Source organism: Aquarana catesbeiana, linkage group LG05, assembly GCF_042186555.1.
Source record: "Aquarana catesbeiana isolate 2022-GZ linkage group LG05, ASM4218655v1, whole genome shotgun sequence".
In the NCBI taxonomy this organism is placed as follows: domain Eukaryota; kingdom Metazoa; phylum Chordata; class Amphibia; order Anura; family Ranidae; genus Aquarana; species Aquarana catesbeiana.
In genome coordinates, this window is record NC_133328.1 from 237,941,108 (window position 1) to 237,956,700 (window position 15,593).

A 15,593-nucleotide genomic window follows, 5' to 3' on the forward strand; every position below is an offset into this window, starting at 1 on the left:
GAAGAAATCCAAGAAACCAAATTGGCAGTTCATAGAACACAACTCCAGGGGGCAGATCACCATTCTCTCCTTAGAGACAAGCAAAGGCACGTGGAGGATCTTGACAATAGGGGGCGTCAAAACAACATTCGGGTGAGAGGTATCCCAGAATCAGAGGGCACAGAGGACCTGCAATCAACTCTACAAACCATCTTCAATAATTTACTTGGAGAACCATCCACAAAACACATAGAAATGGATAGAGCCCATCGTGCTCTGTGACCCAAGGGCACCACCTCAAAACCGAGAGATGTTATCTGTAGAATTGCCTCCTACTCCCTCAAAGAAGGAATTATGAAGCAAGCCCATCTGGCACGCAAAGTTCTTTTCGAGGGAGTTCAGATACAACTATACCCTGACCTCTCCTGGATTACCCTGCAAAAACGCAGACTCCTCCAACCTCTACTACAAATTCTGCAGACCGAAGCAATTCCCTACCACTGGGGATTCCCCTTTACCCTTACTGCAAAACATCAGGGTAAGTCTGCTACACTCAGATACCCGGAGGATCTCCGCACTTTCTGAGACATTTTGAAAATACAAGCCCCACAATTGCCGGACTGGGATTTAGTGGCCACACCACCAACACCACCCACGGTCTGGCAAAAAATCCCCCCGTCTAATCGACCCCAGAACCCAGATGCCTCTCGCAAGCCTACTAAACACAAGGACCGCTGAGCCCATTTTTCCAACATCCATACCATACCACAGGAATTGAACATTCAAGTCTAATTTTTTCTACCTGTTCGGGACTTGGTTGCCTATTACTTTTTTTAGCCTAGAGTCCCCTAAATTGCCCCTACGCTGAACTTCAGTCTAACGCAAAGGGCATGTTTTGGATAAGTTTCGGGAATCTTGGCGCCCATCCAGTCACCTATTACCCCCCCTTGGTTTATAGCATAGAGAATTGCATAGTTTACCAGTTCTATTTTACCACTTTTGGGCTCCCTGGTGCCCTCTCTCGGCTGGTCCACTTGGGATGGCGGTGGAGGGGCATCTGGGAATTCGCTTCAACCTAGGCCTGTTGGCCCCTTAAGGTTTGATAATAACATATGTTTCTCATCTTCATCATATGCTAACTACTTTTTTCTTTCTCCCCCTACTTTCTCTCTTCTTCTTTCCCCTGAGTCATCTCCAGGTATGCACAGTGACTTACACAGAATGTCCTGGTCTCCTCCCGGGGAGAGCCGGCTCCTGGCCCTGGACCTCAAACTCTGATACACCTCCATCAGGTAAGCGCTTATTCCCACACCTGTACTTAACACAATGGCCAAGATCCTATCCTTAAATGTACATGGCCTAAACTCCAATAAAAAAAGACATCTGGCGCTAAGGGAGTTCAGATAATCAGGAGCTGATGTTATACTAGTTCAAGAGACCCATTTCAACAAAGGGGGCTCGTTCGCATTTGCCTCCAAATATTTCCCCAAGATCTACCACTCCTCAAATACCAATAAAAGAGTGGGAGTGGCGATACTCATTAAGAAGGGATCCCCCTTCACTTGTGTAACTCAATACTGTGACCATCATGGCCACTTTATTGTACTACAGGGACTCTGGCATACACAAGACATTACACTGTGTGCCCTATACGCACCAAATGTTAAACAACATAGCTTTCTGTCTAAGGTTTATGTTCGTATTTTCAAATCAAATCCCGGAGTCTTGGTGGTGGGCGGAGACTTTAATCTCATCCAATCAGCAACTGCGGATCGTCATGTGGTGGGCGCCTGAGTGTCTCCACCTCGGGTCCTTAGGGACTCTAGATTATTCCGACAAATCTCTAGACGATATGCACTCTTTGATGCCTGGAGGGCCCTCCACCCAGGTGATCGGCAGTATACACTTTACTCCGCTCCCCATCGCACACACTCCCGGACTGACTACTTTTTTGTTAACAATCATACACTTAAACTAACGTGCACGGCTCAAATACTCCCTATTTCTTGGTCAGATCACGCCCCTATTTTACTTACCCTGGATTTGGGCATCCCTAACCGTAAACCCTTTAATTGGAGATTAAATACATTATTTTTCCAACACAAGCCTGCCCAAGTAGAATTAACCACTATTCTCAAACATTACTTTATAGAAAACGCTACCCCTGATATCTTTTTACCTATACTCTGGGAGGCCCATAAGGCAGTTCTTTGGGGTAAGTGTATAACACTTTCTTCTGCAATGAAAAAAGATTCACTAGCCGCAAAAGTAAAAGCGGAACAGGAACTTGGAGTGCTTGAACGCAAACTCCAAGTCACCCCCACAATACCCCTCCTCAGGAAAATAATCCATCTATGTTCAACTCTCAAGGATCTCGCCCTGGGTCGCATAGAAAAGGCACTGACTAGACTAAAACAAATGTTCTACTACAAAGGAAATAAAGCACATACCCTTCTAGCTAATAAATTACGCGAAAAGTCCCACATGCAAACACCACACCAGATTAAAAACAAATCGGGCCAATTGATATCTCACCCTACAGAGATTGGCCATATCTTTGCAGACTTCTACAAAGATCTCTACAATAACCCGGACTTACCCAGTAACCCTCCCACCTCAGAGCTATCCCAAAATATGCAAGACTATTTAGAATGAAGTGGAGTCCCTCATCTAACACCATCTGACCTCTTGTCGTTGAATGCACAGGTCACGAACGAAGAGATAGAACTGACTGTTAAGTCCCTACCAACTCACAAGGCCCCAGGCCCAGACGGATTCCCTTATGAATATTATAAGATGTTTCTTCCCATACTACTCTCACATATACGCAAACTATTTAATGCTTTCCTTCACGACACCCCCATACCTCCAGATATGCAGCGTTCCTTTATCACTTTAATTCCTAAACCAGACAAAGACCCCTCTTTATGCGCTAACTATAGACCCATCGCCCTACTGAATTCGGACCTTAAAATTTTCACCAAATTACTCTCCAACCGCCTTAATCTGATTCTGCCCTCATTGGCCCATAAAGACCAAGTGGGGTTTGTCCCACTTCGGCAAGCAGGCGACAATACCAGAAAGGTTATAGACTTAGTGGATGTGGCGAACAGGGAAAACATGCCGTCCTTGCTACTAAGCTTGGACACAGAGAAAGCTTTTGACCGCCTAGGGTGGTCTTTCCTGTTCGCCACACTACGATATATGGGATTCCGGGGCCCTTTTTTACAAGCAATTAGATACCTCTACTCCAACCCCTCCTCTCAAGTCAGGACCCCCTTTGCACTCTCCACATCTATTTCTGTTGCAAATGGTACTAGACAAGGGTGTCCACTCTCACCCTTGCTATTTGCACTCTGCGTTGAACTCCTGGCCGCGTCCATTCGGAATAACCCAGACATACAGGGAATATCGGTAAGGGGTAAGGAGTTTAAAATCTCCCTCTTTGCTGATGATGTTATTCTCACATTGACCCAGCCCCATACAACGCTCCCGATTTTGCACGCAGAATTGGATCGCTTCCGTCTTCTTTCGTGTTATAAAATTAATGCATCAAAGTCAGAAGCATTGCCTATTAATATCCCCGAAGCAGAGGTCACACTTTTAAAAACCAACTTTCCCTACACTTGGAAATCGAACGCTCTGAAGTATCTGGGAACCCACATCACCTCAAAATGTAACACTTTATACCAAGAAAACTTCCCTCCTCTCTTCCGCTCCATTAGATCCTCACTGCTTCAGTGGAAAAAACATCATATTTCCCTACTAGGATGAATCGCTTCAATTAAAATGACCATCCTCCCGAAGCTCTTATAGCTCTTTCAAACGTTGCCCATTGCAATTCCATACAAACATCTGAAAAAACTCCAGTCTGAACTACTCCATTATGTCTGGAATTACAAAAGACACAGGATACCAAGCTCAGTGATGATGGCGTCACGTAATGAGGGGGGTTTAGCACTCCCCAACATTATCAAATACTATCAAGCAGCTCAGTTGCGAGAAGTTGCCTCATGGTTTACCCACAAATCAAATAATAAATGGACAGAAATTGAAAAAATATGGCTAGCCCCCATACACCCGAATAATTTACTGTGGAGTGCAAATGCAGATGTAGCCCCTGATCGTTTGCTAGGTCCCATGTCCCAATTGAGACGGACGTGGCGTACATTGGCTCACTCTCACGGACTTTCATCAGATAAATCGTTTCAGACCTCTTTTGTCTGTACTCACAGCAGCGCGCTGCCTTGTAGCGTTACACTGGAAAAGCTGTACTCCGCCCTCTGCTGAGGATCTTTACACCAGAATTAAGGATGTAGAACTGATGGAGAAAATGACGGCCAGAATACAGGACAGATTTGAGGCACATAACAGGGTCTGGGAGCTATGGCATCTCCGGGAGGACCCACCATGACCAGGTATTACCTTCACTTGGATGACTTCTATACCCCCTTTATCCCTTTCTTTCTCTATTACCCCCTTCTATTTTTCTATACTACATACTTCTGTGATTTCTATAATCACAGACAATAAGTTACAGTTTAACAAAAGTATCAGCGATACCTACATGCCAATAGAATCACTAAAAGTTGGATACTAAACTATTACTGGCATTTAGCAATATCTAAACATATGTGAGTAAATGCTTGTCATCAGAAATGTATATGGTAATCACCACTTGTGTTTTGCCCTTATGTCTTTCTGTATTGTACCGCAAATACGAATGATACTAATAAAATATTATTTGAGAAAAAAAAGAATAGTTCTATACACATATGACAGAGCCAGTGGTATGACCAGAAAGAGAATGCATGTATTTTGTTGTGTAAAAAAAAAAAAAAAAAAAAAAAGTACAGGCTGAAAAAAAGGTAGACTCTAGAAAACAACCAGCAGGGTACAGTAGCCATTAAATGCACAACCTTAAAGTCAAATCAGTGTCAGCAATTAGCATAGAATAGTATGAAACAATAGCAAAGCCCTCAGCAGTATTAGAAAACAATGGCTTAACATGTACAGGTGAATTGCAGAAATCTGGAATCATATAATAGGTACCAAGAATGAAATAAGTGTAACATCGGTAACAATTGAAAAATTAAATACCACACACATACTCAAGGAATGGCTGATAAAATCTAAATAATGTGAAATGGGTGAGCCATCATAAAGGGAGGGGAGAGTATCTGAAGAACCATAGAGAGAACTATCCCAGTATGACCGAGTACAATCAAGCAGGTCTGATCGATCTCTTAATTTAGCGGTGAGGTGTTCAAGGTGACGTAACTGTGCAATACCGTGGAGAAGTTGATTCAATGTGGGAATTACGGTAGATTTCCAGTGGAACAGAATTAGCCACCGTCAGAATATTAGTGTCTATTTTCTTTGCATACTTAGACGTTCCTAGAAAAGCTAGACTTAATAAACAATGAATGAGATCCTGAGTTGTGTCTCACACTCGTTGTAGCACCTGAAGTACTTGCTGCCAAAATGGTTGTATTAAGGGACAGTGCCAAAATATTTGAATTATTGACCCTATATCCTGTCCACAGCGTCAACCATGTTTTGAGATAGTTTGATCCATTGTGTGCAGAACGTCTGGAGTTCTATACCAGAACTTTAGCACCTAATAATTTGTTTCCTTATGCAACACACATGTAGCTGATTTGGCCGTAGCCTTCCAAATTGTATCCCAGTGTATAGGGAAAATGGGGCACTTGAGGGCTAATAACCAATTTTTCATATACTGTATGAGTGTTAGATCCACAATACTGGGGTAGAATCATGCAGAAGCTTATAGATAGTGGAAATAATCTTCAACTGGGAGGGGCCTTGGCTACAGACACTTTCAAAAGCTGTGGGTTGCTTTAGGACTAGGGAAGATTGTCTGGTAGAAATAAAATGTTTGATCTGCAAGTAAGAATAGAACATACAAACAGGTAATCCTGTTTTGGTGAACAAATCTTCAAACGTTTTGAATTTACGAGTAACCTGGTTAAGATTTAGAAAAAGCTGAAACTGTTTTGCTTGGGCTTTAGGCAACATCTTCACAGGGGACAAACTAATAGACAGGTGCAGTTCATTTAGTTCCAAATCGAAATTCGGACACATTTTTAATTTGGAAGTATCCGAATTTCCAATTTCCAATAGTAACAAATTTAAACAAATCCGAAATAACGAAACTAAATTAGTCTGAAATTCAAATTTCGAATAGAATAGAAAATAAAGGAATATAATTGAAAACAATAAATAAGAATCGAATAAAACAGAACAGAATAGAAAATAAAAGAGAACAGAACGGTATAGAAAAGAGTAAAACAGAAGAGAATAGAATAGAAAATAAAAGAATAAAATAACATAAAATAGAAATTAAAGGAATAGAAAAGAAAAGAATAGAATCAATTAGAATATCAAAGATTAGAATAGAAAAAACAATAGAATAAAATAGAAAGAATATAATTGTCTTCCGAAATCCGAATTTGGAATAACATGAATTCAAATATAATAGATTAGTATGGAAAAGAATAGAATAAAATACATTAGAAAGAATGTAACCGTATTCCGAAATTCAAATTAGAATGAACTTGAATAGAATAGGTTAGAATAGAATATAAAAAAATAAAAAATAAGAGAATAAAAAAAAACAATAAAATAGAGTAGAATAGAAGAGAATAAATTAGAAAGAAATAACGTATAGCATAAATTCAAATAGAATAGATTAGAAAAGAATAGAAAAAAACACAATAGAATAGAATAGAATAGAAAGAATATATCCGTCTTCTGAAATAATATATTTCCGATTTACTTCCAAATAAAATACATTTGAATACAATTCAAATTTGATCAGAATTTTTTAACTGAATTGATTCAAATTCGGGGCTGGAGGTTTTTTTGTTTTTTTTTAATAAAGAACTAATTTTGAGTCTTTGCAGGTCCATGCTGTTTTTTTAATCACCGGCAAGTTTTCTTTACATTCAGCTGTCAGCGGGGAACCTGTTGACGGTTGATGAGTCATCCATTGTTAAGGACGTGACGGACGGCTTTCCGGTCCACTATTTAAGACAAACAGCTCAATGCAATAAATTACCACATGAAAGTATGTGGTAATTACCGCATTATGGAAACTTTACCGCAGTAGTTATTTACTGTAGGGATGAGCTCGATGTTCAACTCAAACGTAAGTTCGAGTCGAACATCTGGTGTTTGCCCTTCATCAAACAGCGAATAATATGGGGGTTCACAAGAAATTCGAGCACTGCGGAACACCCCATAATGCACTGCGCGTTTGCACTGCATTAGTGTCTGATGACTCGCCAAAGCATGCACCTGACTTGCATGCATTGGCCAATCACAACGCGCTCTGCAGAGAGAGCCATAATTAGCCAAAGGCAGGGTGCCTTTGGTCAATCTTGGCTCAGGGGGACAAAGTCCACGCCCCACACTATATAAGGCTACTTACATAGCAGCCGTGTATAGTGTGTGACTGTGGACGGAGACAGATTGAGCTAGATTAGGCAGGCAGGTTAATTAGTTGCAGTGTATTTGATGTATATACAGTATACAGTCAGTCTAATATATATATATATATATTCTGCATTTAGCGTAGACTATATATTCAGTGTATGCTCTATATTCAGGCGGTGTATTCATACGGTATATACAGTTCATTCGGTGGTGTACATTATATAATACATGGGCGGTGTATTTATATGGAATGCACATTCAGTGCTGCTGGAGGGTTTGTAACAGATCAAAGTGTGCGCTGTGTCCACAGACTTTGTTGATAGGCTCACATTTATAAAAATGAATCAGTCCTGGATCAGCAGCTATGAAGCACCTGATGCTGATGTAACTGATTGAATTTGCTATGGATCTGGGATCTCTTGAAGACTGCCTATGCTGCCTTTCCTATTCCACCTCAATCTTGATGATGCTAGCTTCCAACAATATTTTTGGGTTTAGGGCACCACCACCACCCAAGGCCCAATTTTTCTGCCTCTGTTTAACAGGGGCATGTAAATAAAATTTTTGAAATAATATTTAACAGCAGAGACTGTTCCTGCGCCCAAAAAGAGTAACTGTGAGGGGTTACCGTATTCTGGCACCACCAACACCTAAGGCCCGATGTTTCTGCCCCTGTTTAACAGGGGCATGTAATTACAATTTTTGAAAAATTATTTAACAGCAGGGCCCGTTCCTGTGCCCAACAAGAGTAACTGTGAGGAGTTATCGTGTTCTGCCACCACCAACACCTAAGGTCCAATTTTTCAACAGAGTATATAGTGCAGTCTGTATAGTATACTGTATTTATTGGTGTATAACACTCACTTTTTCACCATAAAAATCGGGTGCAAATAGCGTGTGCGTGTTATATGCCAATACTTCAATTTTAGCTGCGTCGGAGGGGACAGGACGAGCGCCGTCAGATTACATACAATGAGAATCTCCTGTCTACATGGCGTCCTCTGTAATAGGAAGTCCGGTCTCCTGAGCCGCCATTGGACCACTGTTCTGTCTATCATAGGAGAGTCTCACTGTATGTAATCTGTCGGTGCTCGTCCCACCCCCCTCCCTGTCCCCTCTAGGCTGTAGATGGTCATTGATCAGACAGCACTGATGGCAATGGTGAGGCTGCTGCATTGAAGGCATTGGTGAGGCTGCTGCATTGATGGCAATGGTGAGGCTACTGCATTGAAGGCATTGGTGAAGCTGCTGCATTGATGGCAATGGTGAGGCTGCTGCATTGATGGCAATGGTGAGGCTGCAGATGGGCATTGATCAGGCTGCATTGATGGCAATGGTGAGGCTGCAGATGGGCACTGATCAGGCTGCATTGATGGCAATGGTGAGGCTGCAGATGGGCATTGATCAGGCTGCATTGATGGCACTGGTGAGGCTGCAGATGGGCACTGACCCTTATTTTGCTTCAAAGTTCCTTATTTAAAATGTAAGATTTTTTCCCTGAAACTTCCCTCTTAAAATGAATGTGCGTGTTATACCCCTGTGCGTGTTATATGCCGATAAATACGGTATATACTGCAGTTCAGAGTATACAGTGCAGTCAGAGTAGTATATATAATACAGTGCAGGGTATATAGTGCAGTGTACAATATATAATATAGTGTAAAGTGAAGTGGTTAAGGGGAGCCCTATGACAGAATTAAGAAAAAAATGGCATGGGTTCCCCCGTCCATACCAGGCCCTTTTAGTCTGGTAAAGATTTTGGGGGGACCCCCACGTCATTTAAAAAAAAAAAAGGCCTTGACACCCAAAGAGCCTGGTATGGACTGGGGTGAAACCCACGCTGTTTTTTTCAATAATTTTTTATGTATACTGCTGGGATCTGGCAATACATTACAGCCGTGAGCAATTTTAAATGACATTTTTTCCTTTAGAAATGTCGTTTTGCTGCGGTACTGTTATAAACATAGGAAAAGTGCGCTACTTTACAGGCAGACTAAGGGGACCCCCAGGCATGATATTTAACCTCATGCCGACCAGCACACAACGATACACGTTGGCACAATGGCACGACTGGGCAAATGGGCATACAGGTACGTCCCCTTTAAATCGCGGCATTGTGGGCATGCGCGCCTGCCGCGTACTCTGACTCGATGTCCGCCAGGGGGACGCGATCTTGTCATGGAGCGGCAGAACAGGGAGATGCCTTTTGTAAACAAGGCATTTCCCCGTTCTGCCTAGCAACATGACAGAGATCTACTGCTCCTTGTCATCGGGAGCAGTCATCTCTGTCATGTTCTAGTGAGGCAATCCCCCCACAGTTAGAATCACTCCCTAGGGCACATTTAACCCCTTGATTGTCCCCTAGTGTTTAACCCCTTCCCTGCCAGTGTCATTTACACAGTAATCAGTGCATTTTTATAGCACTGATCGATGTATAAATGACAATGGTCCCAAAATAGTGTCAAAAGTGTCTGATGTGTCCGCCATAATGTCGCAGTCATGATAAAAATCGCAGATCGCCGCCATTATTAATAAAAAAAAATAATCATAAAAATGCCATAAAACTATTCCCTATTTTGTAGACACTGTAACGTTTGCGCAAACCAATCAATATACGCTTATTGCAATTTTTTTTACCAAAAATATGTAGAAGAATACATATTGGCCTAAACTGTGAAAGAGGGGGGCGTGGCCTAGCGCATGGAGCCATAGGTCGCACTTTACAGCGGCTCCCGGTCCTACAGATCTCCATGAGGTTACAACGCTGACATCATGCCTCACATCGCCTCCAAACCGCACAGATGGGCAAAGGAAAGCCCAAGGAACACCCCAAGCCTGCCAGCAAATGTACCCAAAGGGATCTGGGCAAGTTTGTGACCCGGGCTTCCGCGGCCTACAGCGCCCAGGGGAAGCCCAAGATGGCGCCTGCACCTCCGTCCACCGCCCGCTCTGAGCCCTCAGACGCCATGCAGGTATGCTCCAGAGGCTGCTCTGCCTCACTAGCCAACTTAGAGCCCTCACTGCAGGGCCATCACAGCCCGCACAGCCCCTACTGCCAGTCCCAGGCATCCCTGAACTCTGAGGACGGATGGGACATAGAACCGCAGATGCAATCCCTCCATACATACTTGCGATCCTTCCCAACTAAAGCTGATTTTGAACATTACACCTCCCGAATGGAAAAAAAATATAAGCAGGAGATTGCGGAGCTTAAACGGGATATGGGGACCCGCATAGAGGACGTGGAGCATACCGCTGAGGGTATATGTACCACTTTGCAATCCCATGAGAAAACTTTGAACTCCCATACTGTCCTGATACAACAGCTCATGTACCATCAGGATGACATTGAGAACCGTAACAGACGGAATAGAATGCATGGTATCCCAGAAATCATTGAGCATAAAGATCTGGCAGGGGCTGTGACTTCTATTTTCAATCAGCTGCTCCAACAACCCAAAGATACCCACATTAAACTGGACAGAGTGCACAGGACTACTGGCCCATGCAACCCTGAATCTGCTTACGTCTGTGACACTTTATGTAGAGTCCACTTTTATAAAGTAAAGGAAAACATCATGCGAGTTGCTAGCACACAGGACTCCATCAGGCTGAATGACACCCCTGTTATGCTACTTCCAGACCTTTCCCGCCAAACGCTAGCCATGAGACGCTCCTCAAGCCCCTAACTTCACTCCTGCAGGAGAGGCAAATCAGATATCAGTGGCGCTTTCCATTTCAACTGCGAGTTCACCATGAGGGCAAGACGGCTCTTTTTCGCACCCTGGGAGACTTACCGCGATTCCTGAGCACCCTGGAACTTCCACAGGTCTCCTTGCCAGACTGGCCTCTCCCAAATACCACTCCTGGCCTTCCATTCAATACGCAATGGCAGAAGTCTGGCAGGCAGAAGCGCCCCAGATCTTCACCCCAAAAGTCGCCTGATGATTGATGCCCCCTTGAAATACAGTATTCTACCTTTTTTCTCCTCTTGCTCCTTCATTGGAGTTGAGCTCCCCCGCTCTCCCCTGGATTAGGGGCCACGACTCTATCATCAGGTTTTTGGGTCTGTTGATCTAGAATTGTCTACATGCGATGCATATAAACTCTTTTATTTGTTTTTTTTTCTTTTTGCTGTGCATTTCTCCACATGTTGTTCTTTGCCATTTTTTCTCACTCCTCATGGCTAAACGTTAATTGTTCTTTGCTGTAAGGTGGGGGGAGTGGGGAGGTGGGTTGGAGTCAGTGTGGGAAGGTTTTGTTTGTTCCTACATTTTGGACTTTGGTTTTTGCTCTATTATAATCAATTATCTTCTTAATGTTATATTACTACATTGATGCTTTCCTTCCACATTGAGTTTAATTTGACCTTACTTAGGAGGGAGTATAGTCACCCCCCTGCTGTCCTTTCCCACCTCTATGGCATCGCATGTACTGTCTCAGTGCATAAGAGGCCCTCAAACCCTATTGGGCACTCCGGTAATAGTGTGGAAGAAAGGCAGATATGCCAAGTTGGGCCCGCCACATAATATACATGGTTGAGGTTGTATGTGAGCATTGTCCTTATGTTACTAATGTTATTTATTTGGTGGGGATCCCGGGACCGGGAGACGCTCCGCGCGCTTACCGCGTTTAAACCCCACTTAGGACCAATAGTGGTTATTACTGCACTGTTTACGTTACTTAGTATCTTCTCTTCATTTTCTTTGCGATTATACTTTATGATCATTTTTAGGTTACCACTCTGTGGTTTCACCCTTCTTTTTTACCTATGTCTTTCAAAGTGGCTCTTTCCGTCTGACCTTTGGATGCACTCAGCTTCTACACGCTTGAGACGGTTCCTGTCCACCTTTCTTGTCCCCCTCATTTCTTCTATTTCTTTTCTGTTGCTGTGCTTAACCTCTTTCTCTCCCCCTTCCCTCTCCCCCTTCCCTCTCCCCCCTCCTGAGCAGGTCTTGCAGCACACATGGTTCATTAGAGAACTAGCAGGAGAATCTGAGCTTCCTTTCACTCCACCGCTCCCATGTCTCCATTAGATCATATAACTTTAGCTTCCTTTAACTGCAGGGGCTTTAATACCCCAGAAAAAAGTAACCAAGTATTATATCATTTTCACAAAGTTAAATCCCAACTCTTACTCCTACAAGAGGCGCATTTTAAGGTCTCGGCCATCCCAACCCTGAACAACCCCCATTTCCACCAATGGTTCCATAGTACCAACCCACTTACTAAGTCCAAAGGGGTGTCAATAGCTTTCCATAAATCCTTTCATCCAGAAGTTCTGGACTCGTTGATAGACCCTGCAGGTCGCTTTATTTTCCTTAACCAGTTGCTGCCTGCCGCACGAACATATACATCCTCAGAGCGGCACGGGCAGGCAAAAGGGCTTACAGGTACGTCCTTGCCTGCCCGCGGGTGGGGGGTCCGATCGGACCCCCCCCCCGGTGCCTGCGGCGGTCGGCAAATCCTCCCCGGCAATCGGCGGTGAGGGGGAGGCCATCCATTCGTGGCCCCCCCCTCGCGATCGCTCCCAGCCAATGGGATAATTTCCCTGCCTCTGTATTGTACACAGAGGCAGAGGAAATGATGTCATCTCTCCTCGCCTCGGTATTTTCCGTTCCGGCGCCGAGGAGAGAAGACTGTAATGTGAGTGCACAACACACACACACACAGTAGAACATGCCAGGCACACAAAACACCCCCGATCCCCCCCCGATTACCCCCCGATCCCCCCCCCCCCAATCACCCCTCCCTGTCACACTGACACCAAGCAGGTTTTTTTTTTTTCTGATTACTGCATGGTGTCAGTTTGTGACAGTTACTATGTTAGGTCAGTTAGGGTTAGCCCCCTTTAGGTCTAGGATACCCCCCTAACCCCCCCAATAAAGTTTTAACCCCTTGATCACCCCCCGTCGCCAGTGTCACTAAGCGATCATTTTTCTGATCGCTGTATTAGTGTCGCTGGTGACGCTAGTTAGGAAGGTAAATATTTAGGTTCGCCGTCAGCGTTTTATAGCGACAGGGACCCCCATATACTATCTAATAAATGTTTTAACCCCTTGATTGTCCCCTAGTTAACCCTTTCACCACTGATCACCGTATAACCGTTACGGTGACGCTGGTTAGTTAGTTTATTTTTTATAGTGTCAGGGAACCCGCCGTTTATTACCGAGTAAAGGTTTAGCCCCCTGATCACCCGGCGGTGATATGCGTCGCCCCAGGCAGCGTCAGATTAGCGCCAGTACCGCTAACACCCACGCACGCAGCATATGCCTCCCTTAGTGGTATAGTATCTGAACGGATCAATATCTGATCCGATCAGATCTATACTAGCGTCCCCAGCAGTTTAGGGTTCCCAAAAACGCAGTGTTAGCGGGATCAGCCCAGATACCTGCTAGCACCTGCGTTTGCCCCTCCGCCCGGCCCAGCCCAGCCCACCCAAGTGCAGTATCGATCGATCACTGTCACCTACAAAACACTAAACACATAACTGCAGCGTTCGCAGAGTCAGGCCTGATCCCTGCAATCGCTAACAGTTTTTTTGGTAGCATTTTGGTGAACTGGCAAGCACCAGCCCCAAGCAGCGTCAGGTTAGCGCCAGTACCGCTAACACCCACGCACGCACCGTACGCCTCCCTTAGTGGTATAGTATCTGATCGGATCAATATCTGATCCGATTAGATCTATACTAGCGTCCCCAGCAGTTTAGGGTTCCCAAAAACGCAGTGTTAGCGGGATCAGCCCAGATACCTGCTAGCACCTGCGTTTTGCCCCTCGGCCCAGCCCTGCCAAGCCCACCCAAGTGCAGTATCGATCGATCACTGTCACTTACAAAACACTAAACGCATAACTGCAGCGTTCGCAGAGTCAGGCCTGATCTCTGCGATCGCTAACAGTTTTTTTGGTAGCTTTTTATTGAACTGGCAAGCACCAGCGGCCTAGTACACCCCGGTTGTAGTCAAACCAGCACTGCAGTAACACTTGGTGACGTAGCGAGTCCCATAAGTGCAGTTCAAGCTGGTGAGGTGGCAAGCACAAGTAGTGTCCCGCTGCCACCAAAAAGACAAACACAGGCCCGTCGTGCCCATAGTGCCCTTCCTGCTGCATTCACCAATCCTAATTGGGAACCCACCGCTTCTGCAGCGCCCGTACTTCTCCCATTCACATCCCCAACCAAATGCAGTCGGCTGCATGAGAGGCATTTTCTTTATGTCCTCCCGAGTACCCCTACCCAGCGAACCCCCCCAAAAAAGATGTTGTGTCTGCAGCAAGTGCGGATATAGGCATGACACCCGCTATTATTGTCCCTCCTGTCCTGACAATCCTGGTTTTTGCATTGGTGAATGTTTTTAACGCTACCATTCACTAGCTGCGTATTAGCGTAGGGTACAGCATTCCACAGACTAGGCGCACTTTCACAGGGTCTCCCAAGATGCCATCACATTTTGAGAGACCCGAACCTGGAACCGGTTACAGTTATAAAAGTTACAGTTACAAAAAAAGTGTAAAAAAAAAAAAAACAAACAAAAATATAAAATAAAAAAAAATAGTTGTCGTTTTAATGTTCTCTCTCTCTCTATTCTCTCTATTGTTCTGCTCTTTTTTACTGTATTCTATTCTGCAATGTTTTATTGTTATTATGTTTTATCATGTTTGCTTTTCAGGTATGCAATTTTTATACTTTACAGTTTACTGTGCTTTATTGTTAACCATTTTTTTGTCTTCAGGTACACCATTCACGACTGAGTGGTTATACCAGAATGATGCCTGCAGGTTTAGGTATCATCTTGGTATTATTCTTTTCAGCCAGCGGTCGGCTTTCATGTAAAAGCAATCCTAGCGGCTAATTAGCCTCTAGACTGCTTTTACAAGCAATGGGAGAGAATGCCCCCCCCACCGTCTCAACAGGGAACCTGAGAATGCAGCCGGTGATTCAGCCAGCTGACCATAGAGCTGATCAGAGACCAGAGTGGCTCCAAACATCTCTATGGCCTAAGAAACCGGAAGCTACGAGCATTTTATGACTTAGATTTCGCCGGATGTAAATAGCGCCATTGGGAAATCGGGAAAGCATTTTATCACACCGATCTTGGTGTGGTCAGATGCTTTGAGGGCAGAGGAGAAATCTAGGGTCTAATAGACCCCAATTTTTTCAA